We start from the raw sequence: 10,449 nt of genomic DNA, 5'->3' as shown, positions 1-10,449 counted from the left end.
TGGCAATGCTAAAGAAGATTATTTGTCTGTTGTTGCACATTTTGTTAACTCTGATTGGCAGTTAGAAAAAAGGATTCTTGCTATGTGTCTCATTGATTGTTCCCACTCTGGCAAGAACATTGCAGAGAGGATTCATGCTGTTGTTAATGAATATGAATTGGCTGAAAAGGTTTTTTCCATTACCTTGGATAATGCATCTGCTAACACTAGGGCAATGGACCATCTTACACCTTTGCTATCTGCTTATGTTGGTCCCTTATTATTGCATCAACGATGTGCATGCCATATCATTAACCTTGCTGTGTATGCCACATTTGTGGAACTGAAACCTTATCTTGAAGATTTTAAAACTGCCATCTCTTTTTTGAACTCATCAAACCAAAGGATTGCTGCATACAAAAGTTTTTGTGTTGCTATGGGAGTAAGACCTCGTAAGTTTGGTTTAGATATGGAAGTGAGATGGAACTCTACCTACCTTATGCTCAAACATCTTATACCTTACAAGAGCACATTCTCTGTGTTTATCTAGACCCACTATCACCCTAGAGAAGAGGGTACTACACTTTTAAGTGAAGCACATTGGTATGTTGCTGAAAAAATATTAGAGTTCCTTGAAAGGTTTTATGATTCTACTGTTGTGATGTCTGGTGTGTACTATCCTACATCACCTTTAATGTTGCACCACATTCTTCATATTAATAAGCACATGAACATGTATGAGAATGATAATTTGCTTAGACATATAGTTGTCCCAATGAAAGACAAATTCTTAAAATATTGGGGTACAATTCCTTTGCTATATGCATTTGCATTTATTCTGGACCCTAGAGCTAAAATGAGAGGTTTCAACAATGTGCTTGCACTCATGTCTCAGCTGACTCATTCTGATTACTCTGGATATCTAACTACTGTGAGGGCTGATTTATCTGATTTATTTAATAAATATGATGCCAAATTTGGTTCTGTTAGGTTGCAGAGGACTTCAAATGCTACCCCTGGTGAAGGTAAGAGCAAATATGCTTGGGATTTGGTATTTGGTGCAGATGGCATTGGTAGCAGTTCTTCAATGGCACTGGGTGCTGGTCTGGGTGCCTTTGGTGCCAGTAGCAGTTCTGGGATGGTTCCTGAACTCTCAAGAAGGACATCTGCTAGTGCTTTGCTTCATGCAGCAAGCACTCCTGGTATTTCTGGTTCTGAACTAGCTGCTTATCTAGATAGTGACACTGTTCAGAAGTTTGATGATGAATTCAATCTCCTAGATTGGTGGCATGATCACAAACTTACTTATCCAGTACTTTCAATCCTAGCTAAAGATATCATTTCAGTTCCTGTCTCTACTGTGAGTTCAGAATCAGCATTTAGTCTTGCAGGTAGGCTCATTGAGGAGCGGCATCATCGACTTGGCTCAGGAATGGTGGAGATGTTTTCCTTGCTAAAGGACTGGGAGGCAGCAGATGCAAGAATGCAACACACAACAGAAGATAAGATCATGGAAGAGTCCTTCAGTGATTTATTCATTGATTAGTATGTTCTAGTATTCTGGACATGTAATGTGGGTTCTGGACATGTAACTTAAGTCTGTGATGAACTAAGTGATGAAATAATGAAATTATTGAGCTGGGCTGTACTCTTTTCCTATCTAGGGTTTCTCACGAGGTGTGAGTTTTACCTAGATAGTTTTTAACGAGGCAGCCATTGCACCAGCTCAAACTAAATAATCTGTTTTGTGTTGTGATTGTGTATTAGATTTTGCTGTAAAATATGTATTAGCTTTTGCTGTTGTTCTGTACCTAGTGCTGTCGGGCCGGCACGAGCCCTAACGTGCTCCCGGGCTGTTGGGTCGGCACGGCACGGTTAACAATCCCCCATGCCGTGCTTGGGCCGGGAGGTGAGCACGTCGGGCGGCACGGCACGACCCGATTATGTAAACGGGCCTGGCGTGCTCGGGCCTGTCGTGCCGTGCCCTAATCGGGCTCGTGCCGGGTCGGGCCGTGCCGCCCGTTTGGCCAACTATAACAGTGAGGAAAGATGGCGAGGAAGTCGATGGACTACGAGGAGCTGAATGAGAACATCAAGACGTGGCATTACGCGGTACACGAGGAGTTGTACCTCCATACATCCAAGCTCGAAAAGGAGAGCAAGAAGATCATTTTCACCAATGTTAGCAAGCTACACGCCCTCGGCTAGAAGTCGCTCACCTTTCTGCGTCTGGTCAGGATCGTCATCTCTACTTCGCTTTGCATCGCATCCTCATGGAGTTGGTTGCTCAACACCTTATCTTCTTTCTTACCTAGACGGACGAACCCTGTGGGTGACTAAATCCCATGCGTAGGTAGTGGCACTGTGCCAGGCTCTGTTCCTCCTCGATGATCCCAATGTTAGCCTCATGTTCCTGGCCAATGTGTCACACCCATATTTAAGGATAAATCCAGATGCATCTCAAATGTGTGCTAGGATCAAGTCTCACACATATGATAACTTAGTGTATGGAAAACAAGGTCACATCATTATTACTTAATACAATTTCTGTACAAAATAATTAAATAAATTACACCATATGACGACAATGATCCTCCACAACCATAGTTGACTGGGAGACAACAGCCTAGCTAGACCTCTCTGAACTCATCCTCATGGCTATCTTCCTCAGCCGGTACCTGTTCTTGACCTGGTGTGATTATAGCAAGGGTGAGCTCCCATACAGTCATCGCTCAGCAAGTGTGGAAAAAAGTGTAGTGTAAGGTTTACCAAGGAAGATGGTTAAGCCTGAGCATTGCTTCTAATTAAGTTTGTTAAAATTTTATTAGCAGTTACTAGGTATAAGTAAATACCATCCCAATTAAATACTTGATCAATATTGAAATTCCAAAATGCAAATGTTCGAGGTTGTCTCCCTATCCGCTGACCCACGCGTGCTTGGGGACGTCGGTGATGCTTGGGGTCATCTTGGGGCCTCCTCCTCACTCCTCGGGTCTGGCGGCATCAGGTCCGACCATAGTCATGCCAGCGGCAGTCGGACTGTCGCTCCCTAGGATTCAACTAGCATCAGGATCAGCTCGGAGGTGGTCGTGAGGACTCCGCGTGGCCCTAGCATCTTCAGCTTTAGGTATGTATAGTTGGATATGACCATGAACTTGGCGTAGCATGGTCTTTCGAAGATAGTGTTGTAGCATCCCGGGAAATCCACCACCTCAAATTCCAGTCGTTCGGTGCGGAAGTTGGCGGGGTCCCCAAATGTGACGGGCAGAGTGATCCACCTAATGGCTTGTTCTGTTATTTTCAATCCATATGGATCAGAGGGGATTGATACGGATTGGGAGAGATTTTGACTTACTAGGGATTGAAACCCCCTCAATCCCCATCAATTGGGGTAGAACCGAACAAGCCCTAAGGGGATAGACCTGATGGCCTAGGATGACGCCACAGAATGGTGCCGAGCTAGGGCACAACGCTGACTGCGCTATGCCCAAACCATCGAAGGTCTCAACGTACATGATGTTGAGACTGCTTCCCCCGTACATCAGCACCTTGGTGAGGTGCTATCACCCTATGATCGGCTCGATTATGAGGGGGTAGGTCTCGGGATGCGGGATCACATCAGAGTGGTCGTGTTGATCGATGACAATCGAGAATTCCGACCACCGGAGCTATCGCGGCACGACGGGCTCTACGGCGAACACCTCTCATCGGGCCGCCTTGCGGCGACATCTGTCACCGTATGCTTTTCCCACCAAAGATCATGATACATCTCGTGGTTTCGAGGAAGTCTTCAGTAGGGGTTTCTTGTTCTGCTGTCTTTGTCAGGCTCTTCCTACTTTGCCTTTTTGGTTGGGGCTTGGAGATGAAGCGCTTTAGAAGTTCACACTCCCAGAGTTTATGGTGGACGGGGAAGTCCTGATTTTGACACGACGAATCCATCAAATTTTGGAAATGGTCGTTATTGTTCTTCGCTGGTGGCCTAGGCGGCGGAGCCACAACATTGACTTCTCCTTCCTCGGTGTGCGTGGTGTGGTAGTTCCTCTGGCGTCTGTCGGGGTGCTCTTGACGATCCCTCATTTCACCGCTGGGTTCGCCAGCATTGCGCGGGCATTTTTCCATGCAGAAAATCACCCCCACTACGTCTTCCCCATCAACGAACTTGTCACGATGTCAAAGAGGTCGGCGACCGTCTTTGGTTGCCCCCGTCCGAGCTCATGGACTAGGGCCTTGTTTGTAGTGTCGTAGGTGAAGGCGCTCACCACATCAGCGTCGGTGGCATCTAAGAGTTCGTTCCTTTTCTATTAGAACCTCCGAATGTAGTCACGGAGGCTGTGTCTCCGCTCTTTTGTGCACACCTCTTGAGGTCTCAGGAGATTCCAAGGCTCTTGTAGGTGTCCTGGAAGTTCCCGACAAAGGCTTTTCGGAGGTCGACCCAATCATGTATGGTGTCGGCCGGTAGGTGCTCGAGCCAAGCTCTCGCCCCTTCCGCAAGATGGATGGGGAGGAACTAGATGACCAAGTGATCGTCCTTGATCCCCGCCATCCAACATGTCATCGGTATTCTTCTAGCCACACGCCAGGATTCATGGAGCCGTCATACATGGAAATGTTGGCTGGCGCATGTACCTTCGAGGAAAACTGTGCTTTCCGAATCTTGCGCCCAAAGGCGCGTGGTCCCGCCAAGGTGGGCTAGGGCTGCACGCGCCTTCTTTTGCGCGGCTGCTCAACCTCTTCCTATTTCCGATGCCTCTTGTCGAGGATGTGTTGGGCATCACGAATGCCCCCGATGCGATGCTTTATGTGGACGTGCGTCGAAGTAGACTGGGAGGCATGCGCCTCCTTCTCCAAGACAAGGTCGTGTGTGAGCCATGGCGCTTCGTGTCAATGTGTTGCCATTGATCATCCTCGACTTGTTGTACCACAGTTCTCTCCACCAGGTTGCGGAGGTTCTGATACATCGTTTTTGCCTCTGGCTTATCTGGCTCGGAGATCGATCGAAGCATAATGGCCACAACAGCCATGTTTTGCCCGGGGTTGAGGAAGTACTGCGTGCCATTGCTGCTTTCAGCGATCTGGTCGCAGGTCTTCCTCGCTCAGGGCTTTTTGGCTTCGAGGCGTATTTGCTCAATGTTGTTGTAAACCCGGTCGTGCCTCTCGACGAGTGCGTCGAGCTCCTCCAGCTACTGTTAGAGGGTGGCTTCACGGGTGAGGATGCGTGCATGACACTGGCGCTAGTATTCCTTCTCTTGGATGGGGGATCCCAAGTTCCCCGCTTCGTTGTTGCCTCGTGGTGGTGTGGCCACAAAGAAGGCTCTTTCTTGCGTCCCGTTGGAGTCCAAGTCATGCTCCATCGAGGCTCTGCTCGAGTCATCCTAAAGGAGATCGAGGATGGACACAGGTTAGTGATTAACGACGGCCACCATGGTTGATGGGGGGACTCCTTTCACCCGTTGTTTAGCAGCAACGGTGGATGCATTGAGGCATCGCTTAAGGGCGGTAGCATGTCTTTTGAGGTTGTTTCTCTGCCTTGGTCTGGGTGGAACGCCTGAGCCCCCGGCCTGTGGTATTGGCCTCGTTGTGGCTAACGAGGTGGAGTTTGCCGGTATCCTAGGCGAGGAAGTGGAGGGAGCCAAAAGTGATCCGACTCCTGGGAGTGAAAGTCTCGCTCCCTGCAGATGCTGGATAGCTGGCCATCAGAGCAAAAAAGTCACTTTGGCATGTTTGCGGTCCCCTACCTCACGCGCCAACTGTCGTGGTTCCGGAAGCCGAGGGACAATAGATTTGTGTTCGGTGGGGATGCAAGTGCGGACTCACTCCGAATGGTGGATCGTGGGGACTCGAACAAGGACCTAAGACACTAGGGTTATATTGGTTCAGGCTTTCACCCAAGTCTAGTGTAGTGTTGATCGTGGTATTGCTTTGTGGCGTGTTACAATAGGTGTTCTTATGTGTGAAGAAGGAAGGGGCCCTGTCCTTTTATATCTCAAGGGTAGGAAATTACAAAGGAGGTTTGTTTTCTACTAGAGAGAGAGAGAGATTGAACCCCCTGGGGGTTGTCATGGTAGGTCCTCCGTAGGTTCGTGCGTACTCATACTCTTGGTATGGCGTATCATCTCGCTTGTTTGTCACTCGGCCTTTTGTAGCTAGTCTGTTGCTGACACCTCCATAGTAGTGCGAGGGGGTCCCTTGGGTCCATTCCATAGAGAGGTCATGTGTGGCGTGGTTCTGCCTGTCGTCATGGGCCTACGTCTCCCCTGGCATGTGTAGACATACATCCCGGTATGGCGTACTGTTACGTTCTTTTGGGTATGCGAATCAATGTAGGATACATGATGACCTACTATTTGTATGTATTTGGCCCGTTTTCACCCTTAATATCGAAGACTCACGCGTGGGGAAGGCTAGGGGGCTATCCGTGGAGTTACCAAACCAAGAGCTTAGCCCTTGCGTGGGCATCCTTGCGAGGGGCTCCAAAGGGGACTAGGGGGAATCATGAGATTCTTGATACCAGAGTCATCGATTAGAGTTTATATCTCAATCTCAATTAAGCTTTCACACTTTATTTATTTCTTACCTAGGTTGTGTGTTTACTTTTGTAGTTTAGCTTTCTAGGCTAATGATATGATTGGAGCCTACGTGTCACACCCGGTTTTAGAAGGCAAATCGAATGCAAACCATGTATGTGCCATGATCAGAAACTCACGTACACAACAATTACATAATTGGATATCATCACACATTGCTCAAAGTAAATAGTGGAAATAGTACTTTATTACATCAAGATGTTGAAGACATCCACAAAGTCCTTAGTATTATCAAAGTGTGGAAAAGCAAACGTAGCAGATATGGCCTTCACAGGCAGCTGACTGGGGGTTTGCCACTAACATAACTAGAACTCGTCGTAGTCCTGGAACTCCTCAAAGTCCTCCATGTTGCCTGCATCTCCTCCTGACCACTGATTACAGTGGGGACAACCTGGGGTGGGGTGATTTTTAAAGCAAGGGTGAGTACACATCAACGTACTCAGCAAATGTCCCATTTGGCTAAAGTGGACTAGGTGTATGTGGAGTTAAGGTTAAGCAGTTGCTTTTAGTTGGTCAAATATTTATTACTAACAGTATAGACAAGTTTTAGTAATAAACCTAGTTATTACCCAAAAGTACTCCCTCCAAGAGGAAATACCAAAGACCAGGATTATAACCATCAGTATTAATCAGCATCATAAAAGTATCCAAAGTTCTTCTAATCAAATAGGATCCCAAGGCTACTCTTAACCATGAGCACGACTGATATACTAGTTTCTAACACTCTGCCGATGTTGCACACTTTACCCACGAGTCATGATCCCTTTTTGCCTCGAGTCGATCAAACCCTCAAACACTACCAAGGTGAGTAGGCAAGGTTTCACTACGTAGCCTTTATAGAGATTCCCTAGAGGTCGTAGTCACTTGTTAGGTTTCTCCAGTTTGATAAACACAGTACTTCTCCCCACAGGAAGGGTGCCTAACAAAACCAAATAGAAAGAACCTCGGCAACCATTCTCGGCAGAGCAAGTACTATGCCCGAACCCCATTGACGGCCCTACGGCGAAGCCGACTACACCTCAAGTTCCTCTAATTAATCAGCTAAGGGTGTCCCATTTCACCCTCATGGTTGTACTGTTATCATGGGTGGTCACTCAACGAACAGGTCCTTATGGAGAGGTACTCAAGAAACAGCCTGAGTCCCCTAAAGTATCACAAGATCGTTATTGGGATAACATCAGCGTACCATAAATGTTCACAACGTGTTCGTTGATTAAGGTAAATCAATAGCATAAAGCTAACCATAATAACCCAAAAGGTAAACAAGGATAAGGTAAATACAGACTAGTCAATTCTTAGGTTTCAAAAAAGTAATCCGGGACGGTGAATTATGAAATAAGTAGAACATAGTAGGTCAGAGGACACTTGTCTTCACCAGGTTGTTGCTCAGGAAGATCTTCGGCAACACACTCAGGAACCACGGGCTGCTCGTTGTCTAAACAAAGCGATCATGCATTCAATACATTTGGATAAAGACAAATGAACAATACACCAACCATATACAATCAAGTGAACACAAGATTGATAGAACAATGTAAACACAAAAGGTAAACTTGGGTTCTAGGGTGAACTAGCACACTTAGAAGTTTGTGATTCTCTAAGTATTATCTACCTCCATAGATTACATAATTTAATTCCACTCATTTTAATGAGACACAAAAAATTATACCAGGGATAAATTCATACATTACATATTATTAATCTTACAAGGTTAAAACATCTAATTACCATTATGGTTTTCCTTTTTATTTTTCTTATTAATAAATAAATCATTACCAAAACTAACCTATAGTCTAAGCATAAAATTAATATGTGCAGATAGTGAATGATCATAATTTTAACAGATAGAGAATAATCTTATGAACATTTTGCAATTTGAATCACTCAATTTGGAGTTCATATGCAAAAGATATGAAATAAACAAGTTTTGGAGTTCAAAATACAAAATTAGGCCTAAATCTGTGATTAATTAAAAGGCCAGGGGTCTATTTGCAAGAATACAGGGGCATGCGTGCGAAACTGAGGGACGATGGGTTGGTTTTTGGAAAACCGAGGGTTTCTTTAGCAAAACGGTCGCGCGAAGGGGTATCGGGTCTCCTCAGTCGTCAGATCCACGATCAACAGTTGAGATTAGATCTGAGCGCGAGCGCGCGCGGACGGGCGAGCGAGGCTTACTGGTGGAGCAGGGGTGACAGTGACCTAAGGTAAGCGGGGCTGTCAGGCCTGGCCCAGCTGCTGAGCGCGAGTGAGGGTGTGGAGCCGAGCGGCTAGATCTAAATCAGACGATTGAGATCAGGTCGGGTTAAATAAAACCCAGCCATCAGATCGCAGATGGACGCCTGATATCTGATGGCGGGCTTGGGCTGGGTGGCTGGCTTGCTCGCGGCAGTGTCGCCCGTCTCCACGGCGAGGTATCACCAGAGGCGAGGGCACGACCAAGACGAAGGTCTAGGGCACTAGGGAAGGCTTCGGGCGCACTCGGGGTGACACGGCGGACTCGAACATAGGCACGACACCGGCGTGGGGGCACCAGAGGGCGCAGTGCACGGCGGAGCGGCCTAACGATGGCACAGACCCACTCCGGTGAGCAATTGCGCGAATGACATGGCAACACATGGGGAATTAAGGACATGGGGGAGTTACTCACCTGGGTGGAGACTATGGAGCACTCGAGCAACGGCGGGGACGCAGGGAGGCCTCAGGTCGACGGCGGTGGAGCTCTGGCTGCACGGTGAAGAAGCCGGTGAGCGCAAACCGGGCAAACCAGAGGGGCTGGGGCAAACCAGAAGGCGTCCCATGTTGCTGGCGAAGGGGTGGAGCTCACCAAGGCAACGGGCGCGGCAGAAACTCAACGACGGCCACAGAACGGGCGGTGGACCACCGCGAGCTTCACGGCGCGCGCGTAGAGCGAGAGTGAGAGGGCGAGGGTGCTTGGCTGTGGGCGCAACTGAGCGGGGAAGCGCGAGTGAGTGTGTGCGGGCTCAAAAAAAGGCTCGGGCGCATGAGGGCGTGGCCGGGAAACGCGCGGACATGTGCGCGTCCATGGCGGAGAGCGCGTGCGGTTCGGGGTTGACGGTTCCGACACACGGGGCCCATGGAACAGAGAGAGCGGGCGAGCGAACGGGCAGCGGAGCTGACGAGCAGGGCCCGTTGGACAACGAGAGAAGGCGCGTGTGCGCGGAGGAGACTGGCGCTGACAAGTCGGCCCCACCGGGCAGCGAGAGGAAGAGAGGGGAGCGTGCGGGCGCGGGCTGGCGCCGACAGGCGGGGACCACCTGTCAGAGGGAGGCAGGCGCTCGCGAGGGGGATTTAGATGGGCTGGACTGGGTCGGCATGGGCTGAAATGGTTTTCCCTTTTTCTTCGATCTATAATTGCTTTTCTTTTTATTTTCTCTAGTGAACTCAATTCAAATTCAAACACAAATTCAAATTCAAGCACTTCAAACATATGCAACGAACAAAAGAACAATTTAGGCTCAACATTATGCAACAATTCATGACTCACATAATTTTGACAAAATACATAATTAATCCCTCACCTAATTAACCTAATTCTAATCAAAAGGAAGAGAGAGAGAGTCTAGAGATAGACAAGGGGTGACCCCTGAATTTGGTTGGCATTTAGAGAAGAAATTTTATACCCTAAATTCAGGGTATTACACTACGTTGCATAACTCTTTTACAATAGAATAGAAACACACCTAGCAAAATCGTAGATGCATATCTACATAGATTATCTTCTTTTATAGGTTTTTATTTGGTGAAAATTAGAGGCCTCAACTTTAGAATAGATTTTTAAGTCGGCTAATCCACCCCCTCATAGGTGTCACAGTCACTTCATGTGGCTTCATGAAGATATCATGTTGCTCCCTAAATTGTGTTTTTG

This window comes from Zea mays, chromosome 8, assembly GCF_902167145.1.
Source record: "Zea mays cultivar B73 chromosome 8, Zm-B73-REFERENCE-NAM-5.0, whole genome shotgun sequence".
Taxonomy (NCBI): domain Eukaryota; kingdom Viridiplantae; phylum Streptophyta; class Magnoliopsida; order Poales; family Poaceae; genus Zea; species Zea mays.
Note: the sequence above shows the minus strand (reverse complement) of the source record.